The 22,587-nt window shown below is 31.5% G+C and overlaps 1 pseudogene; it reads left to right on the top strand.

The window, feature by feature from the left end:
* Positions 1 to 12,735: 12,735 nt before the first annotated feature.
* On the top strand, positions 12,736 to 13,485 carry LOC134717632 (uncharacterized; annotated as a pseudogene).
* Positions 13,486 to 22,587: the final 9,102 nt, after the last annotated feature.

The raw sequence follows: 22,587 nt of genomic DNA, 5'->3' as shown, positions 1-22,587 counted from the left end.
TCAATTCATCATCACGCAATTTTTACCTGGTTATTACATTTTTTAATATAATGGTTCGAGTACACAGTTATTTCGTAGTGCATTTCTTTTAGACAATAAATGAAAATAAAAAAAATCTCACCTACGATTTCTCAAAAATATTTTTAGTGTGTAGTACCACTGTTGGGACAATTTAAAACCAAAATTATAGAAAACTTCATTGGCTCTAACTCAAAATATGGACAATTTTGTACTGAGGGGGTCTTAAATTTTTTTGACAGCTTCCGAAGTGCTAATCTTACCTTTTTCAGCTGGACCAAATCACTACTTTACTTTTAAATTTACAACCGCATTTTTTTACAGTTTAATCCCTAACCCCCAACCCCTACTACTTGGTATTTGAGGCATGAAGAAATACATTTAGAAGAGGTATGGTATACACAAAATTGGCAAGTGACACACTGTTCATACTAGGACTATATTCGGGGACAACGAAAATCAAAGGACGATGATGACAACGAAAATTAAAGGACGATAACTGTGTACTCGGACTATATGCTGTGCTGTTACACCACTATAGATTTGAAAATTCACACACATATTAACGCTCCAATATTATGTATTCGTCCAATAAAAAAAATTAAGTTAATATATGTAATATGATATTAAAGAGTTTAATTTAAAACGGGACCCGTTTGCCATAAAAAGGCGATTACATAGATGTACATTGTACAGTTGCTTGGATGCACATACATTTTATTTGACTTCTAATGGATAATTATCCAATAGTATTTAAAGATTCAATTATGGCCACTATTGTAAATTATACTTTGAGAAAAAAAAACGTTCGTGAACAGTATGTTATATATTCTTTTCTGTAAGTTTCAATTTGAAAGATTTCAAACTCAACAATTTTATCTTCATTTTGAACACTTTAAACCCAACTAAACCGTGCCTATCATATATTTTGATATTTTTTTGAAATGTCTTTAAAGGTCATCATACTAGTTTAACACAAACATTATCAATCTATTATTATTTTTTTTTATGACAACGAACTTCCCGAAAAAAGGATGGGATTTTATATCGCAGATGTAAAAATAAAATGACTCTTTGATAGCTGAAAATATTGGTTCTGTTAAATAAGCCAAGCACAAGTAACCTTGGGAATTATTTTGGTTTGTTTGTTTGCGTATTGTTGGGTGACAAATAGTTCACCAATTCAATTATAAACCAACAAATGCCTCTATATAGGTTAAAAGGCCGTAACGAATCAGATATTTAAAGAGACAAAATACGTCATCAACATCTATTTTTAACACGCATTTCATAATACGGCTCTGAATACATGTTTAAGGTGGTACCCAACGCTTGCACTTAAAAATTAATTTGGCTCGTTAATTTTTCATAAAATTTTGTCAAAGTACTTACTTTGACCCTTTAACAAAAATATAAAAAAAAATCAAAAATTGTGAACCAACCATTTTGTCAGAAAAATTATACTGGTTATATAGCAGTTTGACAAACACCAATTTTGATCATTGAGAAGCTTAATATTCCTGTTACAACACAACGTTATTAAAACGTTTAGCTGACTTTACAGAGTTATCTCCCTGTAGTGTTAGGTACCACTTTAAATACAAATTTTAAACAACCTATCGGGTATCTAGTATCTGGTAGAGGTGTCACAAAGTGAATCTTCTTATAAAATTAATAATGAAAATGGGAAGATGTCAAAAAGACAACCCGCCAAACAAAGAGTAACACACAGCTGCAGGCAAATAATGGGTCTTCAATATTCCAAGAAAATCCCGTAACCGGCGGCGTGCTTCAGAAGGCCTCCAAACAAACATGTGTAATATTTACAAAGTGACAAAGGACGTCATACTAAACCCCGAAGTATATAAAAGAAACTAAAAATCAAAAATCATACAAAACTAACAAAGGTCAGAGGCTCCTGACTTGGGACATGCGCTAAAAATGGGCAGGGTTAATCATGTTTTTGATAACTCTACCCCTTATAACTCAAGCAACTGTAAAAACACAATTCTTATGTTTATATAATTTCTTAATCCTGATATTAAAATTCTTTTTAAAAATTATACACAGAATCGCGTAAATTACTGAAACTAATTTTGCGCGCGTCTGGCGTAAGATATTAGTCCTGCTATCTATGATGAGTTTATTTGTACATTTTCAATTAACATACATTTACCACCAAACGATAACACTGTATATCCCATGACAATAATCTTCTAATCACTCATTTATAATACTGTTTGTACCCCACTCGCCGAATTAAGAAAGAGTTTGTTTCAGCCTTTTTAAATTTAAGGAGATCAGATATCATTGTTGGGTTAATCAAATTCCCAATGGAGAAATGTATCCTCATATTTGTTTTCTTTACTAATGTCTTGATAAATGGGATTAAAACATAGTTGTATTGTTTTAAGTCCTTTATGGTCAAATAGTTATTCAACTTTTCTGTTTTTAACACGTTTGCATTCAAATATCCGGTTTGAGCGTTCCTTCTTAAGTTTAATCCAGAACACGCGCTTTTGACGCTTAAAACTCTCTCCAGTTATTGCTTTAAAATAAAATACTCCATTGCGGGACACCAGTCTTATGGTTAAAAGACCAAGATAGGAACATAGGAACAGGTAACTATTTAAATGCTTGGTAGAAAGAACAAATTGAATACAATTAGAATATTTTTCAATCCGTATCAAAAAGATCTTTTTCTATACCGAAACCATATACCAAATTTTTAGTAGTATGATTGTCAAAAAGTAACTCACTAGCAAAGACATAATGAAGAAACAAGTGAAACTGCGAGCTACTGCTCACTGATGATGCCCCCGCCGCAAGTGGATAATATTAATAGTGTAAAAATATGCAAGTGTTCGGTAAACAGGAAGTTGTCGAGTGGTGAATCTGAAAACGCATCACACGGTAAAGCTGACTAATATAAATCCTGAAACCAAATTTCAGAAATCCTTGTATTGTAGTTCCTGAGAAAAATGCGACGAAATATATTCATGGGACGGACGGACTGACGGACTGACGGAAGGACAGACAGAGGTAAAACAGTATACCCCCCTTTTTAAAGCGGGGGTATAAATAGAAACTACTGCATATTTATTTTTCGTAAAGCAATTGCGGATGATAGATTGGAATCGACCAATATGACCAAGAGTACAAGAGACACCCACCGTGTTGCTTATGTTGGTACAAACCCGGTAATAAATCTTAATTAGTAGGTAACATTCGTGAAAAGGGAACGAGATTGTAGTTACGACATAAGGAACATATCCTTTATTATTGGTGAAACGGATATTCTATAACAGTAAACCAACTCGCATACACAACTGGTAACAACAATTGGTCGATATTTGATAGGATCCTCATGCTTTTTGTTTAACATTGGAATAAGGCACGACGGTTACAAGCTGCCATAAGTATGATAAAGATAGTCACCAGATTTCAAAATGTTATTCGTGAGATCTGAAAAAGGTACAGTTGAGGAATCGTAAAAAAGCTTTCAAAAGTACATTCACACTAATAATTAAAAAATAGACACACAAAGCCATGTAAAGGGAATAAAACCGAAAAAGACGTACAGACAAACAAAAGTATACGAAAAACACAGAAAACTAATGACTACCTAACGCGAACCTATCGGGTGCTACGAAGGGTACGCATATCCTTTTCTAGATGTGACACCCGTCGTGTTACTCGTTTAAGTACATGCTCAATCTTGGCCTGGTGATTAGTTAAATAAGTTAAGTTGATAATATATATTTAAGACAGACAGCTAAATACCATTAACATACTACGTATACACAAGCCAGAGTCTGAGCTTGATTTGCTATATGGTATAAAAACTAAACTGACGAAAAAAGGTCATTTATTCAAAATCATAAAATGCAAAAAATACATTATGCAAATAAAACATTTGACATGAAAGTTCATATTTAATATGAAATAATAATACATAATTACTACGAAATTACATCAACTAATATCATGTCAATTGAATAAATGACAAAGAATAGCAAAGTTGGGGAGAAAAACCTGCCCCATAAATAAACATATATACATATCTATACATATCTACTTCAAAAGATAATATAAAGTATGTGGGTGGGAATTTTGAACAAATTGTTTGATAAGAATTACAAGTTAACACATCAAATGCTGATGATAAAAGGAAGTGACCCCAATGCACTTACACGTGAACTCGTGCTGACCCGCAAGGCCATCGACCAATAAGAAATATGATATCCAATCATGCATTGGTCATAAAAGAAATTTCTATGCACATGAAAACAAGTTATCTAATTTCAACAATTTATCGTTTAATTAAGTAGGACACTCTGACCCTTTGACCAGACTAGAGACATTACCCACTAAACACATAACGTTTAAAGAACGTTGTGGATTGGTTCATGTAAGGTTATTTCGGACCTAAACGTTACACGAACGTTGTAAGAACGTTAAAATGAAACGTTACAAATCAACGTTCTAAGAACGTTTTGTTTTAACGTTGTGTGGAAGTTTCAGTTTGGGTATGTTACAAGTAATACGTTGTAGAAACGTTTAATATTAGTTACTTTTTAACGTTACCCTACTAACATTCTTAAAACGTTCGAATAATGTTCCTAAATTTTTTTGAAAAAATGATCTTTCCAAGAAAAAAATAAATTATCAAATTGATAGAAAAAAATGCAAGTAATATGTTTGCCGTCTTGCATGTTATTCAAACCTTTATTTTGCTTCAGAAAGTCAATGCTGAGAGTTTTTAAAACTAAAAAAACAACACTGTATTAAGAATCAAATAATTTCTTATTCCTTCAACATATAGATTGCTCGATTAAAAATTAAAATTCATTATTCTCATTAGTTATTATAACTTTTTTCATTCAACATTAATTTGTGAAACATGATTATACAAAATGATATTTGATACAGCCATTATGTTAATCAAGCATATTCTGATAAGATTGACCTATAGAATGATGTTGACCAGATGTTAGACAAATTTCAAAGATAGTTGCTATGGTAATTAAGGTTATAGGAAATCTAAGTGTAATGAGATAGTCACTTTTGAGACTATTTCCTGTCGTGTATTTGTAAGAACGCAGTGATAACAAAGAAAACAAAAGAGAAAATCGCATCATCTGAAGAGAAAGAAACATGTAAGTTGATTGTTACATTAAAAATTCTTATATACGTATATGATTATGAATGATAAATAATACATTTATAACCCTTATCAATGGAAAAATGTATTTTCGAATTTTCCTTGTTACATACTGTTTCAGAATGTTGTTTGATTATTTTCAGTTCATACAAATTTAAAAGAATTGGACAAAATGCACAATAAATACTTTTAAGTAAGTAACATATAGCAATCCTTAATGCCACATCGGATTCTAGGATTGCAAATATATATGCATAATTGAAATGTTAAATATTATAATACCGATAATGCTGTTGTATTTAGATTTGACTTCATATTTTTTTCACTAGAATTATTCATTTAGTTAGAACATATTTTACATGGTTCTGTTCCCTGTATCCATATCTACCCTCAATTTCCCGGCTAAACTTAGCTAGCACAGTGAAGTCTAACAATCTAAATAAATGTTGAAAGATGTGGTATGAGTGCCTTATCCCTATGGAATCGCCTTGTATAGTCTAGTTTTAAACAAGAGTCTTTTAGGATTTATTATTTTCAAAAGAAGTATACATTGAGTACTCATTTGTTCATTTCTTTATTACAGGGGCAGTGAAATATTTTTTATGAAGATATGCTACACTGGATTAGAATTAAACAAAAGACGGATTCAGAAAAAGTGCCAAAAGAAAGGGTAGCAAAAAACAAAAGGAACACTCTTGTGAATACAACCCATGTTAGATTACAAAACTATGAAATAACTGTATAAATCTAATAAAGTGAAATTACAAAACTAGGAAGTACATGTAAATGTATGTACCTGATGAAGTGAAATTACAGAATTAGGAAATAACTGTATGAACCTGATGAAGTGAAATTACAAACTAGGAATTTACTGTGTGAACCTGATGAAGTGAATTATATAACTAGTAAATAACTGTATGAACCTGATGAAGTGAAATTACAGAACTAGGAAATAATTGTATGAATCTGATGAAGTGAATTACAGAACTAGGAAGTAATTGTATGAACATGGTGAAGTGAAACTATAGAACTAGGAAATAACTGTATAAACCTAATGTCAGAAGTGAATTACAGAACTAGGAAATAACTGTATGAACCTGATGAAGTGAATTACATTGACAGAAATGAAACATCATGAATATACTTTATAATTTTCATTCTAGATCTGATGTTGCAACGTGTATTTACATAAAATCAAAGTTTTAAGAATTTGCTCCTTGTAAAAATAAATAAATTATGTATTGGTATTCATATTTTTGGATTAATTATTTAAGAAAAATAGGTAACATGGATGTGTTGATTTTATTCATTCAAATATGGGTACAATTCCTTATTGATTGTTATTTGCTAAAACGTCCATTGGCAAAATGTTCATGCATGTTCAGGAAGATAGAGAGAAAATCAACATTGGGCCAATGTCAGAATGAAGATACGTTTGGCCATTGTTGTGCCAACATACAAATTTGGGACTAGGCTTAATTTGAGATCCAGATTGGTATCACATGATTATATTTAGGTTCCAGATTGGTTACACAAGGTTCTCATGATAAAGGTTCCAGATTGGTTATTCAAGGTTCTATCAAGGTTCTAGTTTGGTTACATAAGGTTCTATAAAGGTTCCAGTTTGGTTACACAAGGTTCCATTTAGGTTCCAGGTTGGTTTTCCATAACGTTATATCATAACGTTCTTACAACGTAACTGGTAGTCCACACTTTTACGTTCCAACAATGTTAAATCGCAACGTTCTCACAACGAAACAGAAACGTTCCTGGAACATTTCCTCAACGTTTTTGTGTTTTGTGGGTATACATTTACAGTAATGATAGCTCACTCTTTTATTTAAGTCGGTTAGTAATAACCAATTAAACAGAATTATCTTCTCTGCTGTCTTAAATTATTTTATTCCGCTTAATTTTCAATTAGCAAATAAAACTGGTTAACCAGGTGCACACACTCTACCGTGAACAATATAGAACGAGGTGTTTATTTTTTCTTAAGTCTCTGAGACAGTTCCAAATCTCATCTCCGCTTATATTACCCTCAACTTATTCCATTTGTTAGCTTTTGTAACAAGACTTCTCGGAATATAAAAGAACTGCTAAACATCAACAAGAGAAAAAGGTCCAAAATATCGTCCTCCATCTAAAATAGATTGGAAAGAGTGTCGTCAAGTCACCAAAGATGCCCTTTCCTCATGTTGTAAAAAATGGTGTAAACGGGAAAATCTGATAAAAAATCTTTTGATACTTATTTAGATAAATGTTTGAATGTGGTAGATCAAAGAATATCACATTTTGAAAATAATTTAGAAGTAAATACAATGAAAAAATAGAGTACATTATACACGTTTTTCCAGAATAAGAAATAAACTTCAAATACTTTCAAAGCGGTTTGTGTTTGTACCGGCCGACAAAGCAGCCAACAATGTGGTTGTAGTATGACGAAAATACTACACGGACGTTCTTAAGAATGAAATTTTAAATTCATCTACATTCAAGTCCATCCGTGTCACAGAGAGTCATATAGTAAACAAGCTATCACAACCACATTAAAGCTTAAGGCTTCTTCTGAACATTTGAAGGTCCCTACTATGTATTGGCTAACTAAACTACAGATAAAAACATTAAAATATTATTTCATCTCGGCCTCTAGTAAGAGTTCTACAACTAATCTGTCAGTGCTATTAACTAGTTCATTAACTACTATTAAAGAGCTTATCATAAACCATTGTAATAAAATATATGTACAAAGTGGTATAAACCATTTTTGGAGTGCTAAAAATTCTTTGGATGTTTTAGAGAAGTTGCGGGCTTTAGATGGTCCTTTTAATTCTGTTAATAGTTTTGATTTTTCTACTCTTTACACTACACTTCCACACTATCTTATTAAACAAAAGTTTTCTTATTTAATTAAATGGTCGTTTGGTAAAGCTGAATGTAGATATATTTGCTGCAACTCACTTAAAGCCTTCTTCTCTAATGAGAAAGGTAAATACGCTAGATATACTTACTGGAGGTGTGATGAGATTATTGAAGCTGTTAATTTCCTCCTTGATATGTACGTTTCGGCAACACAGTTTGTCGACAGGAGGTAGGTATTCCCATGGGCACTAATTGTGCCCTTTTTAAAGCAGACTTGTTTTTGTAATAAATCAAATGTATTCGGTTATAACTGTCCTTTCCTGGATTTAGATATTTCGGTTTTAAACGGGAAACTACACACTAAAATTTACGACAAAAGAGCCGATTTTTCGTTCTCTATTGTTAATTTTCTATTTTTAGATGGTGATGTTCCTTTGGCACCATCTTACGGTGTTTATATTTCACAACTTGTTCGCTATGCCCGTGTCTGTTGTGACGTTTTTGATTTTAACGAACGTAATCTATGTATTACTGGTAAATTATTAAACCAGGGATATCGTTACCATAAACTACCTAAAACCTTTACTAAATTTTTCCATAGATATAAAGATTTGGTTTTGAAGTTTGGTTTTACCTGTAGAAAACTTATTTCAATCGGGATAGTACATCCTCATTTTTACGGAAAAGTTGTTAACATTGCCTGGAAATTTAGAAATGATCCATGTAAACTTGTTGCTCCTTTAGATAAACTTATTCTAAAAGGTTACCTATTCAACACTGTAATAAGATCTTTGAATATTGTTTTAATTGGTATGAATATTGATTTTGTTATCAGAAGATTAAAAGCTTACTTAATATTACTAGTATGTTTTATACATATACATTTTCACGGATCTACAATCTGTCGATACCTGTAACTTGGCATTGCACAAGGTCATGTTTTTCTCTGGCTGTTTATGACGTCTTTATACTAAATCCATTGTATGTTGGAAGTATACGGATTGAGTGTTTAGTCTTAGAGGCATGATTTTTTTATTAGTTGTTAGTGGTTTTGAACTAGCTGTCAGATAACTGCGAGTACTCTCAGATCTGTTAATTGTGTCTTTTTGTGTCGGGATGTATAAGTACCCGGCCACGAGTTAAGATTTTTTTAACTGATTTTTATAGTTCGTTGTTATGTTGTACTGTTATACCATTGTCCAAAGTTAGGGGAGTGTTGGGATCCCGCTAACATGTTTAACCCCACCACATTATTTATGTATGTGCCTGTCCCAAGTCAGGAGCCTGTGATTCAGTGGTTGTCGTTTGTTTATGTGTTACATATTTGTTTTTCGTTCATTTTTGAACATAAATAAGGCCGTTAGTTTTCTCGTTTGAATTGTTTTACATTGTCTTATCGGGGCCTTTTATATCTGACTATGCGGTATGGGCTTTGCTCATAGTTGAAGGCCGTACGATGACCTATAATTGTTAATATTTGTGTCATTTTGGTCTTTTGTGGATAGTTGTCTCCTTGGTAATCATACCACATCTTCTTTTTTTTATATAGAAAGTATATAGACCCGACTGATTGTACCATTACATTCAATATTCAGCAGACATTCCATATTAACCAACTTTTATACTTTAATCATTTATGGATTGTGAGGCCTATGATTTGCAAAATTCCAAAAAAGTATTGAAAGTAAATGAACATGTGCCATAAAAACAAGACACTTTCAACATATAGTCATTCAGTCCTAGGCAGATAATTTCGTCAGCATGGTAACATGTAATTTTAATTATTTGCAATTAGATATATAGAATCAGAAGGAAATCACTCTACCATTGTTTTGGGGTTGCCAAAATCGTGGACTGATTTTGTGTCAGAAATAAAAACATCATTTGATTTCTTTTACTTTACTTTTTTCATTGCAAGAACAAATGTAAAATTGCAATAAAATAATGTGTTTCAACTTCTGAATTACAATGTTTCACTGTTTTTAATTATTATATGCTTTTGATTAAAATTCCATTGTAGCTCGACAAAAGAGGGACGAAAGATACCAGAGAGACAGTCAAAGTTAATAATAGAAAATAAACTGACAACGCCATGGCTGAAAATTAAAAAAAAGACAAACAGACAAGAAATTATAGTACATATGACAAAACATAGAAAACTAAAGAATTAGCAACAAGAACCCCACCAAAAAAACAAAAAGGTGATATCAAGTGCTCCGGAAGGGTAAGCAGATGGAATAGTTCAGAACAATGACTCATGTTCTTAATGAATTCTTTCTTACTAAACTTATTCCTGTTTTATTTAGGGACTATTTTTTTTGTGGCGATATTTTGACTAAAATCTCAATCTTTCAGACAGAAAATATATTTATCTTTATATTTTATCTTCTGTTTCTTTTTGATGAGTTTGATTCTGATATTTCAAACTAAAATGAACCATAACCATAAGTAAAAAAAAAATGAAATGTCATTTTGAACATTTTAAAACTCAACAAATTTACCTAAAACATCTGCTGTTTCCCTTAATAATATCATTTTAGGTTATTGGATGGTTTAAAGACAAAATTCTATTCTCAATATATAACAATGACGTAGTTCCTGGAATTACGAAAGAGACTAAATATCACATAATGTCAACAATACAATATTTGTTATTTGAAAATATTTTTTTCTGATTAATACGGAAGGCAACAGTGACATATCAATTGGCTTGGATTTAGATTGCGTAATTTTCAATGACAAACAAATCATGCATAAACAGACTAGACTATTATGAAAAATGATGATAAAAACGGGTAAATTATTATTGGCATTGACCCTATTCACTTATTGATTTTGGGGCCCAAAAATTTTAATGTTGTATGTATATGTAAAGCTTTAAATTAAAATAGATTTTGAAAATCGAACTTCATAAAATCTCTCTGGAAGTTTCTGTTTTTATTTCAACTAATGTACATTATCTCCAACAAAACGCGGACACTCTCCAAAGAGTCTCATGCTTCTTATGTTGTTCTTAAACGTTTAAGTTTAAAACAGAGGATTATTTATGCCAAAATGTTATGCTATATATCGTCGTTTTACGTTTCCGCATTTTGATAGTTCTCTTTTCTGCATTGTTTTTACATTGATTTTGACAAAGGTTATTTAAGTTTCCGCACTTTGATTTTTAATGTATGTCTTTTGCGTTCGGCAGGTAAACTCGAGCCCCCTGTTCACCAACGAGAGGTGGTAGTAGGACTTCGAGTAGAATAAGTCTTTGTGAATAAAATGCAACTACATGTATCATGTTAAAATGATAAAAATCATACATGGTCATACATATCAATTGATAGTCAATGTTTAGCACTAAATGTTTATATACAGATCACACATGGTCATATATATCAATTGATAATCAATGTTCAGCACTAAATGTTTATATATACAGATCACACATGGTCATACATATTAATTGATAGTCAATGTTCAGCACTAAATGTTTATATATACAGATCACACATGGTCATACATATCAATTGATAGTCAATGTTCAGCACTAAATGTTTATATACAGATCACACATGGTCATATATATCAATTGATAATCAATGTTCAGCACTAAATGTTTATATACAGATCACGCATGGTCATATATATCAATTGATAGTCAATGTTCAGCACTAAATGTTTATATATACAGATCACACATGGTCATAAATATCAATTGATAGTTAAAGTTCAGCACTTAATGTTTATATATACAGATCACACATGGTCATACATATCAATTGATAGTCAATGTTCAGCACTAAAAGTTTAAATAAACAGATCACACATGGTCATATATATCAATTGATACATGTAGTCAATTGTCAGCACTTAATGTTTATATACAGATCACACATGGTCATAAATATCATTTGATAGTCAGTGTTCAACACTAAATGTTTATATATACAGATCACACATGTTCATATATATCATTTGATGATAATCAATGTTCCGTACTAATAGTTTATATATACAGATCACACATGGTCATATATATCATTTGATAGTCAATGTTCCTCACTAAATGTTTATATACAGATCACACATGGTCATATATATCATTTGATAGTCAATGTTCAGCACTGAATGTTTATATATACAGATCACACATGTTCATATATATCATTTGATGATAATCAATGTTCCGTACTAATAGTTTATATATACAGATCACACATGGTCATATATATCATTTGATAGTCAATGTTCAGCACTAAATGTTTATATATACAGATCACACATGGTCATAAATATCAATTGATAGTCAATGTTCAGCACTAAACGTTTACATATACAGATCACACATGGTCATATATATCATTTCATAATCTATGTTCAGCATTGTTCAGTACTAAAAGTTTATATATACAGATCACACATGGTCATATATATATTTATTAATAGTATCGGAAGCACATGACTTATCTGTGTTTGTTTATGTTCATAACGTGTTGATGAGCACATGGTTGCATACCTGGTTTGTTATTGTATGATTTGATTGGCTATTGTATGTCGCATTGCAGGTATTCTACCCGTTTGTACGAGGGTAGGATCGTGATTCTCGTGCAGAATCTCATTTTGAATATAAAATAGTTTTATAACCAGTTATTCGACGTTCTGCCTTTACCGAGTAGCATACCTTCTGTTTCGTTATACACATAATGACCGAAAACCACTCAGACGACGCAGACACCTTGCTTTTGCACGAGCCACCAGTACATTCAGGTGCCAAGTCTAGTTCTGTACCACAGATAAGTGATCAAACTCTTGAACTTTTTACTTCTTATTTTGATAGTAAGATTTCTTCTCTGAAGAACGAGTTAGTCTACAGGAACGACTCCCTAGCTAAGAAGCTCAAGAAAGAGGTGTCCGTTAAGCTTAAGGGGGAAGGGAATCAGATTCAATACTCCTTCAACTCAGATATAGTTCCCGATTTGCAGAAACTTCAGAAGCGTACATCCGCGGAAGATTCCGTTAGCACCAATTTGATATCGGGCCTTATTCTGAAAATCAACAGGAGGAATAAATTGATTCGAATTGCCGACAAGTCGCCAGCAGGCTGGTCCACAGTCAGAAAATACGAAAGTGATGACCTGGCATCAGATTCAGAAAATAAAACACGTTTACGACAAGCAGAAAGCAGGGCCCTCAAGACAATCAAAGAACAGAAAACCCGTGAAAAACCTTACTCAAGACCGTCCGCCACCGATTCTAGACCTGCCAACTCTACTGATACTAGTAACAGTTACTATTAGCCTTACAACGCTACTCAGCAGCCCTTTCCGAGGTTCCGTCGGCGTGAGGCGACCCCATACGACACCTGTTACGAGTGTCATCAAATTGGCCACTTCAAGAGGAACTGCCTAAAAGCCGCAACATACAAACCAACCTTTGGAAACTTGTCAAAGTGAAAAAATACAAGATGAGTATATTTCTTTTGTTGACAATTTAATGCTATTTGGTCATATTAATGTTCTTTTTCAACATGTTAAATATTTTGATAATATAGATTTTTCAAAAATCGCTAAAGGAGTAAAATCAAGCTTATTTAAACATATAGAGTTTTGGAAACACATTGGGGCCAACACATTTGTGTTGGACACCATTGAAAAGGGTTATATAATTCCATTTACGAAAAACCAGGTAAAATTTGAAGATTGGAAAATTGCAATGGAATTCTTCCAAAAAGATAATTTTCTAATTAAGTTTGATTTAAAATCAGTATATTTTCATTTGGACATCTGTAAAGAACAACAAACATATTTAGGTTTTTCCTGGAATAACAAGTTTTACTGTTTTTCTGTATTAGCTTTTGGTTTAAGTAGCGCCCCCTATATATTCACTAAATGTTTGAGACCAATGGTAAAGTATTGGCGAGAAAGTGGTGTTAATATTGTTCTTTATCTGGACGATGGATTAGGCATGGATGAAGGTTATAAAAAATGTAAAGATACTTCTGAATTTGTAATGTCATCACTTAAACTGGCTGGATTTATTGTCAATGAAGTAAAATCAATTTTTGAACCAGTTCAGTGTTTAGAATGGTTAGGATTGATTTGGGATTCTAAAGAATTACTGTAAAGGTGCCAGAGCGCAGAATTAAAGACACTATAGATTCTCTTGATATTATACTAAAATCATTTTCAAATTTGAACGCACGTATGCTGGCTCAATTTGCCGGAAGAATTATATCAATGTCACCAGTTATAGGTAATGTCACAAATTTAATGACGGGGCATATATAATTCGCGATAGAAAACAGAAAAACGTGGGATTCAAAACTATATTTAGTATATGAAAAAATGTGTATTAGCAGAATTGAAATTTTGGCAGGAAAACTAGTTGGAGCTTAATGAGAAGCGTTTATTGAATGATTCTTTACCGAGAATTATGATATATTCAGATGCAAGTAATGTAGCTTTAGATTTTAAAAAAAAATGTTTTTGGTTTTAGAAGATTTAATAGTTTTTTATCAGCTGAAAGTAAGTTATAGTTTTGATAATCAGTAAAATGAAAAATTTCTTCTAAATAGTTAGGAACCATACCATTAATTGATTTAAATACAAGTATTGCCTTTTGGTATTGAATTCGTTTTTCCACATTTAACCAGTGTAAACTATTAAACAATAAACTGGATGATGTCATTATGTCAGCTTCTACTATAACCCTAGCAGATTTCTTTAATAACTTATTAAGTTTATCTATTCCCCATTCACAACAACGTCCCCATATACTGCAACAATAATCAAATAATGGCAGAATATAAGCATTAAAATAGATAATACGTATATGCATAGGTAAATATTTTCTTATCTTTTGTAATAAGTTGATTCTATTTGATATAGTAATTGACATTTTATCTATTTGCTGATTCCAATTTAAGTTTTTGTCAATATATAAGCCAAGTAGTATTTCACAATCTACGTTTTCTATTAGTTCATTTGAAACATTGATATCTAAACTGTTTCCAGTTAAACAAAGCCTTTGTTTTGAACCAATAATCATTGATTTACACTTTTATGCATTTAATTTCATACAATTTTGCGAACACCAGTTTTCAATTACATGAATATCATTTTGAAGGTTAGAAACTAACTGAATTACATCATTACCTCTAGAATGTAATGTAGAATCATCTGTATATAAATCTATTAATGAATGTTCTATATTAAGTGGTAAATCATTGATATATAAAATAAATAACAAAGGGCCCAGGATAGAACCTTGTGGTACACCAGTTTTTATGCATTTAGTATTAGACATGACATGAATATCATTTTGAAGGTTAGAAGCTAACTGAATTACATCATTACCTTCACAATGTAATGTAGAATCATCTGCATAAAAGACGTTATTGACCTTAATTTGTTGGCTTCGTTCAAACAAGTATGAATTAAACCAGTCTAGTGTACTATTAGAAACATTATAATATTCAAGTTTTTTCAATAAAATTATATGATTAACCAGACCAATAGTTTTCTTTTAATAAAAAAATCTAACTCCATTTATCTCTCCATAATCTTTTTTTGCTAACCATTCATCTTCTAATTTTAGTAAGTGCAGTAGTATACGAATGTTTATGTCTGAAACCTGATTGTGTAGTATTCAGAAGGTCATTCCTATTTAAAAATGTATACAAACTATTAGCTATATGTCGTTCTATGATTTTAGATAGACAAGGCAAAACTGCTATTGGTCTATAATTATCAGGATTACAGACATCGCCACTTTTAAAAATTGGGCATACTCTTGCAGTTTTAAAAATACTTTGAAGTTTACCACATTTGATGCTTAGATATATGTCAAAGCTGGTAAAATGACATCGCTGCACATACTCAAAATATTTGGACCGCCATCATCCAAACCAGTTGCTTTCGACTTGTCAAGTTTTTTTAAACACATATTTACATCTAAAATACTCATTTCTGGTATAATGAATTTTTTACTACCCCTTTGTACCTTTGATTTTACAAATTTATTTAGTGCATCAATTTAATCAACTTGCATTAAGCCAAAAAGTATGTTAGGGTTGAGAATTGATATATTTTTTACTGTACGTTAAGGCATGAAATTATTAAATGCACGTGTATTCCCTTATATTTGTTTTTCGTGTTTTTTTATTTACGACTTTTTTTTTTAATCTGCAATCATGTCGGCAGATGAAATTATTAAACGTACAGTCTGAACAATCATCTTTAAATCATTTATTGCAGCTCTTATAAGTCTTTGAGTCTTTGAGTCTTTGTTTACTCCTTGACTTCAAATTGTTATTGTCTTATAAACTATTGGCCTTCAAATATTCGTCTTTTGGTCGTTCATGAGGAAATAGAATCCACAAATGCACTTCTGAGTCAGGGTTGAGTTCAATATCGTAGCTGCTACGTAGTGCTACGTAGATCTTGACGATTAGCATGCAGCTATAGACTAGTTGTTACATAGATATTGATAGCAGCTACGTCGCCGCAACGATATTGAACTCAACCCAGGATTTTATTACGTGTTGTCGTTATTTTTTTATCGATTACATAACGATTATATATTGCTGTATAGTATTGATATTAGTTATAAGTATTGATACGGAATGAAAACTGAATCCATGTTGTCGCAATGAACATTGTGTTAACCTCGAAAGTAGGAATATTGTTGATATATATTTTACACTGCTACATGCACTGAATTCAAGAGTAAAATAAAATACTAGTTTGAAGCCAGGCTTAAGCTTGTAACCAGGATAATGTTACAAGGACTTAGGTCAAACTAAATGTACTGCGGCAATTATTACATACAAATCCCGGTATGCAGGTTGAAAATCATGTGTAAGTTATATGTTTACATTGTATGAATGGCTACAAGCTACCCATGGACTTCGTCATTGGACATTACTGTGCACCTGATTATCAGCTTGATTTCACCCAACAACAATATGACGTCTAAGCATCCAGGCTAAAAATAAAGCGTATGTTCTTTAACATAGGTACGGACCTGCGAATTCGCGGGTATGCTCTAGTCTCGATAACGACCTTCATAACCTTTCAATATATTAAGCTTATTTTGACTCCTTTTTAATGCTCTTTCGACTTAATGTATCATTCTTAAATTGAAGATTTAAAAAAAAATCAACTAGTAGGTACATCCTCAAAAAGTGTTATGTTTTCAATAGATGCGAATTCCAAACGGAAAAAAAATTTAGGATACTGCTATTTCATGTGATGTCCAATTTGTTAATTTGTTTCCTAAACTCATTTATTTTGTAATTAAAACAATTATTTGATACATTTTGTGCTTTTTATTTCTAACAAAGAATTCTCATACCCAGAGCTGTGTTTCTTATTTTAAAATGAATTCTCCACTTTTGAGAAATTTACATTGTTAATGAATGTAACCGCTTACATTAATTCAACTATTTGCCTCTTTATTAATTTTATACATTATATTTTAAGAATATATGACTGTTCATTTCATTTTTTATTGTTTCGTTCGATTCGTTCCAATTTTCTTCTTTCCAGGTATCCCTCTCTCCATTTAGTTTTTATTATTTGGTGAAAACAACTTCACAAATATATAATATGATATATGATATATTCATATAACAAAATACACGTTTAGAACTCTTGACTGGTTCGGTTCAAGACATTTGAAAAATGTGGAATTTTAAATCGAACTTTAATCAAAATTCCCTAAAACTAATATTTGAAAAGTTTTAAAATTTTTGAATTGATAAGTGTTGCACGCATTGAAATTGTTTTATTTTACATTGTATGTACAAAATGAAAAAATTCTTCAAAAGTAAATCATATAAAATACTAGTTTGCATATAATAAAAGACACGTTTAAAACTCCTGACTTGTCTTATTCGGTCTTATTTAAAACAGAGTTACGACCATCATAAATTTAAGTTACGACCATCCTCAATATTTTGTTTTTTAAGTTACGACCATCATGCTTGAATTTTTGAATGACTATTTTACGAAAATTGGAATGTTTTAATGCATCAAATTTGGTTTTAATATCACCGGACTGTCGAATAGTATGTACGAGACTAGCGGTTTGGTTCTAATGAACCTTTTAGTGCACCAAAATCGGAAAAGAACAACTTATGCCTAGAGTTGTCTCCCATCTCCGGATGGTCGTAACTTTTAGTTACGACCATCCGCTTACCACCAGTGATGTATGTTGATATATCAAGGTCTAGTGAATACATGTAGTAAGATGTATGACACGGCTATGTATTTTGATATAGCAAGGTCTAGTGAATAGTACGATGTATATGAGATATTTAAAAAAAAAAAAAAAAAAATTTACAATATTATTATTTGTTTATTTTATGTATACGTTTTGCAGATGTTTTTAGTACTGGTCGTTGGTCTAAGGTTAAAATACCACAGAATGAATCACTTAGCAATCTTGCAAAATGTCGTCCAGATTATTGTTTAAATTCTACAGCTGATAATACTAGAAAGAACTACAGGTGTGCATTTAATATCTTTTGTAAATGATGTAATTTATTTAATATAAAGCCTTTACCGGCATCAGATTATAATGTCTCATTATATTTGATTCACTTACGAAAAAATTATAATTCTTCTGCAAAGATAGATGAACCATTCAATGGACACACAAATTCGATGGATATATAAATCCTTGTGATTTGTTTCTTTGTACTTCCGTAAAAGAAGGTACACAAAGGTCAATCGGTCATCACATTGTAAACAAGAAGGAACCAATTAGTCCTCATATTCTTAACCAACTGGTTTTGAAATACGACAATACAAATAGTACTTTAAACCATAGAAGAATAGCATGTATGTGTTTCGTTAGCTATGCCGGATTTTTAAGATTTCAGAATTAGTTAATTTAAAAAGGTCAGATGTTTCATTTCAATCATTATATATGTCTGTGTTCATCGAAAAAAGCAAAACGGACCAAAAAAGAGCAGGAACTCATGTTTTTATTTCCAAAACATATTCGGTTACCTGTCCAGTCAAAATGTTAGAGATATACTTGAACCAAGCGAACATTAAACACGATTCTATAGAATTCATATTTAGATCAGTTGTTTATCGTAAAAAGACTAACACGTACGTGCTAAGGGGTCATGCGCCTTTGTCTTATACAAGAGCCAGAGAAGTACTGTTAGGCTTTAGAATCTTTGGGATAAGACAAATCAAAATTTGGTTTGCATAGTTTAAGAGCAGGTGGAGCAACAGCTGCGGCTGCTGCTGGTTTTCAGGATATAATATTTAAGAAACACGGTAGATGGTCTTCAGATACAGCAAAAATATTTCTGAAAAACTACTCGTTACTAAGAATCTTGGCTTGTAATTTTCATACCCGTTTTTCTTATCTGCTTTGTCATTTTGAAAGTGTGCTACTCACATGGAGAGCTCATTCCTATTGTATACATGTGTTGAGTTTTATTAACTAAATAATTTATGTTCAGTTAAGCTTGGCGAATTAGAACATAAATATATTTATTAATAGTATCGGAAGCACATGACTTGTCTGTGTTTGTTTATGTTCAACACGTGTTGATGAGCACATGGTTGCATACCTGGTTTGTTATTGTATGATTTTATTGGCTATTGTATGTCGCAATGCATGTATTTTACCCGATTGTACGAGGGTAGGATCGTGATTCTCGTGCAGAATCTCATTATAAATATAAGATATTTTTATAACCAGTTATTCAACGTTCTGCCTTTACCGAGTAGCATATCTTCCGTTTCGTTATACACATCCCCGACCCACACCAACCATTTTGATAGATTTAAGTTGGACAGTTTAATGATGTGACAGGATATATTGTAGTTATACTGTATTTATTGTGTTTTGTAGATTGTCGTTGATTTTGATTTTTAGTGGGATGGAGTCTACGGTGTTTTGTTGTATTGAGAAAATTGTGTGATTTGCTTGGATAAGTAATTTGATGCAGATGGACGTTTAAATGACTATTGAAATATGAATATATATGAAATGGTTTTGTTGTTTGAAGAAAACATAAAGTATTAGTGTGCTACTCACAAGGAGAGCTCATTCCTATTGTATACATGTGTTGAGTTTTATTGACTAAATAATTTATGTTCGGTTAGGCTTGGCGAATTAGAACATAACAATTGATAGTCAACGTTCAGTACTAACAGTTTATATATACAGATCACACATGGTCATATATATCATTTGATAGTTAATGTTCATCACTAAATGTTTATATATACAGATCACACATGGTCATATATATCATTTGATAGTCAATGTTCCTCACTAAATGTTTATATATACAGATCACACATGGTCATAAATATCAATTGATAGTCAATGTTCCTCACTAAATGTTTATATATACAGATCACACATGGTCATACATATCAATTGATAGTCAATGTTCCTCACTAAATGTGTATATATTTTCAGATCACACATGGTCATATATATCATTTGATAGTCAATGTTCCTCACTAAATGTTTATATATACAGATCACACATGGTCATATATATCATTTGATAGTTAATGTTCCTCACTAAATGTTTATATATACAGATCACACATGGTCATATATATCATTTGATAGTCAATGTTCAGCACTAAATGTTTATATATACAGATCACACATGGTCATATATATCAATTGATAGTCAATTTTCAGCACTAAATGTTTATATATACAGATAAAACATAACACATCAGTATACTATTATACAGTACATGTATTTCTTTTAGCTTCTGTGTAGGAAGAAGATGTTCATATTGCGTTGGACACTTCGAATCAGCGGCAACCTAGTTTTCTAGGATGTAGCAAATTTCAACCATTTTTCATTTTAAATAGTAACGCCATAATATCTGCTACATCCCATGCTCAATCTCTTTGATCAGTTTTTGCTCATAACGTTATATGTTTTACACACATTGTAAAAGGTACTTGCACATTACGTAATATATATTTGCACATAACGTAATAGGTATTTACACACAATGTGATAGATGTTTTAGTATTTAGTTTTGATGTTATATTTGTAATTCTCATAGGATGTTTTCAAATGTCATAACGTTTGTAGTTTTCTGTTGTATTTGTCTGTTATGGTAAAGATAATTAATCATGCAGTTCATTCATTATATTTTAGTTTGGATCAACGAATTTATACGATATATTTAGTTTACATTTTGATTCTGAAGAAACACCGACATAGCTAGATAAAACAATTGATTATCTAATTACTACCACAATTTGATATTAATTAGTTTTGTAATTTTCATTGTTATTCATGCATGTTATATCAGTCTTACAAATCTAATCTTGAATTCTATCCAAATTCTATATTATTTTTGGAAAATGCTTTTAGAAATTCAAATGTGCCGTCAATATGTGCGGTGATGGATTTGGCTAACTCGGCTGTGTACTTTTATGTGCTTGTTTATGTAATGTATCCGTTTTATTCTGTATTTACTCACCACTTTTGTTTTATCATGTATATCTATTATATAGTCATTTTATAATATTTACTGTTTGCAGATAAATGAATTTTTCTTAATAATAAGGATGTTATCCCAGGCAGAAACCCCTTGTCGTTTTGGGCACAACACTTTGGAACTTTTGGTCCTCAGTGCTCTTCAACTTTTGTACTTATTTGGCTTTCAAACTTTTTACATCTGAGCGTCACCGGTTAGTTGTGTGTTACACACGTCTGGCCTATTAAATTTTAAACCTGGTACCTTTTGTTAGCTATACTTCTCTGTCCTTTATGTTCCCCAATTTTTGTTGTACTGTAGTCCTGTCATGTAATGTTGTCATTTTAATTAAATATTTAATATTGCAATAAAAGCAGGTCGTTACGCATGCCACAAAACCTGGTTCAACCCACCTTTTTGTTCTTAAAATGTCATGTACCAAGTCAGGAAAATGGCTAATGTTATTTTTTTCGTTCTTTTCTGTGTGTCAACATTTTAATATTGCGTTTATGTTGTGTCGAAGTTCTCCTTTAATAATTGATGTATTTCCTTCGGTTTTAGTTTGTTACTCGGATTTGATTTTTTCTCTATCTATTTATGAATTTCGAACAGTAGTAAACTACTGTTGCATTTATTTCGCACATAATGTAAGGGTATTTGTACTTAATGTAACAGGTGTATGCACGCATATAATAAGCGTTTGCACATACTGTTGTATGATTGTGTTTAAACATTATTTATAGGCATTTGAACATGCAATGATTAATGTTAACATATAGTATCAATTGTTCGACAACACGCATATAAACTATACCATGATGTAATATTTTTCACAGAAGAAGCATATGTATAAACCAAACATAAAGCCATTACAATATAATGTAATGAGGGTTTCATAGAACGAAGATGTACCAAATGAAACGTTTACACTATTTAGCATAATCATCGCATTTGAGACAGGACGCAATTATTAACTGACATAAATAATAGGCACACCAAAGAGGGAACACGAAACAAAGTAAAGGGGGTTGATAATAAATGTAAGTGGTATTCACAGAATATATAGTA

Source organism: Mytilus trossulus, chromosome 5 (assembly GCF_036588685.1).
Source record: "Mytilus trossulus isolate FHL-02 chromosome 5, PNRI_Mtr1.1.1.hap1, whole genome shotgun sequence".
Lineage (NCBI taxonomy): Eukaryota > Metazoa > Mollusca > Bivalvia > Mytilida > Mytilidae > Mytilus > Mytilus trossulus.
This window is presented reverse-complemented; position numbering and strand designations above follow the sequence as displayed.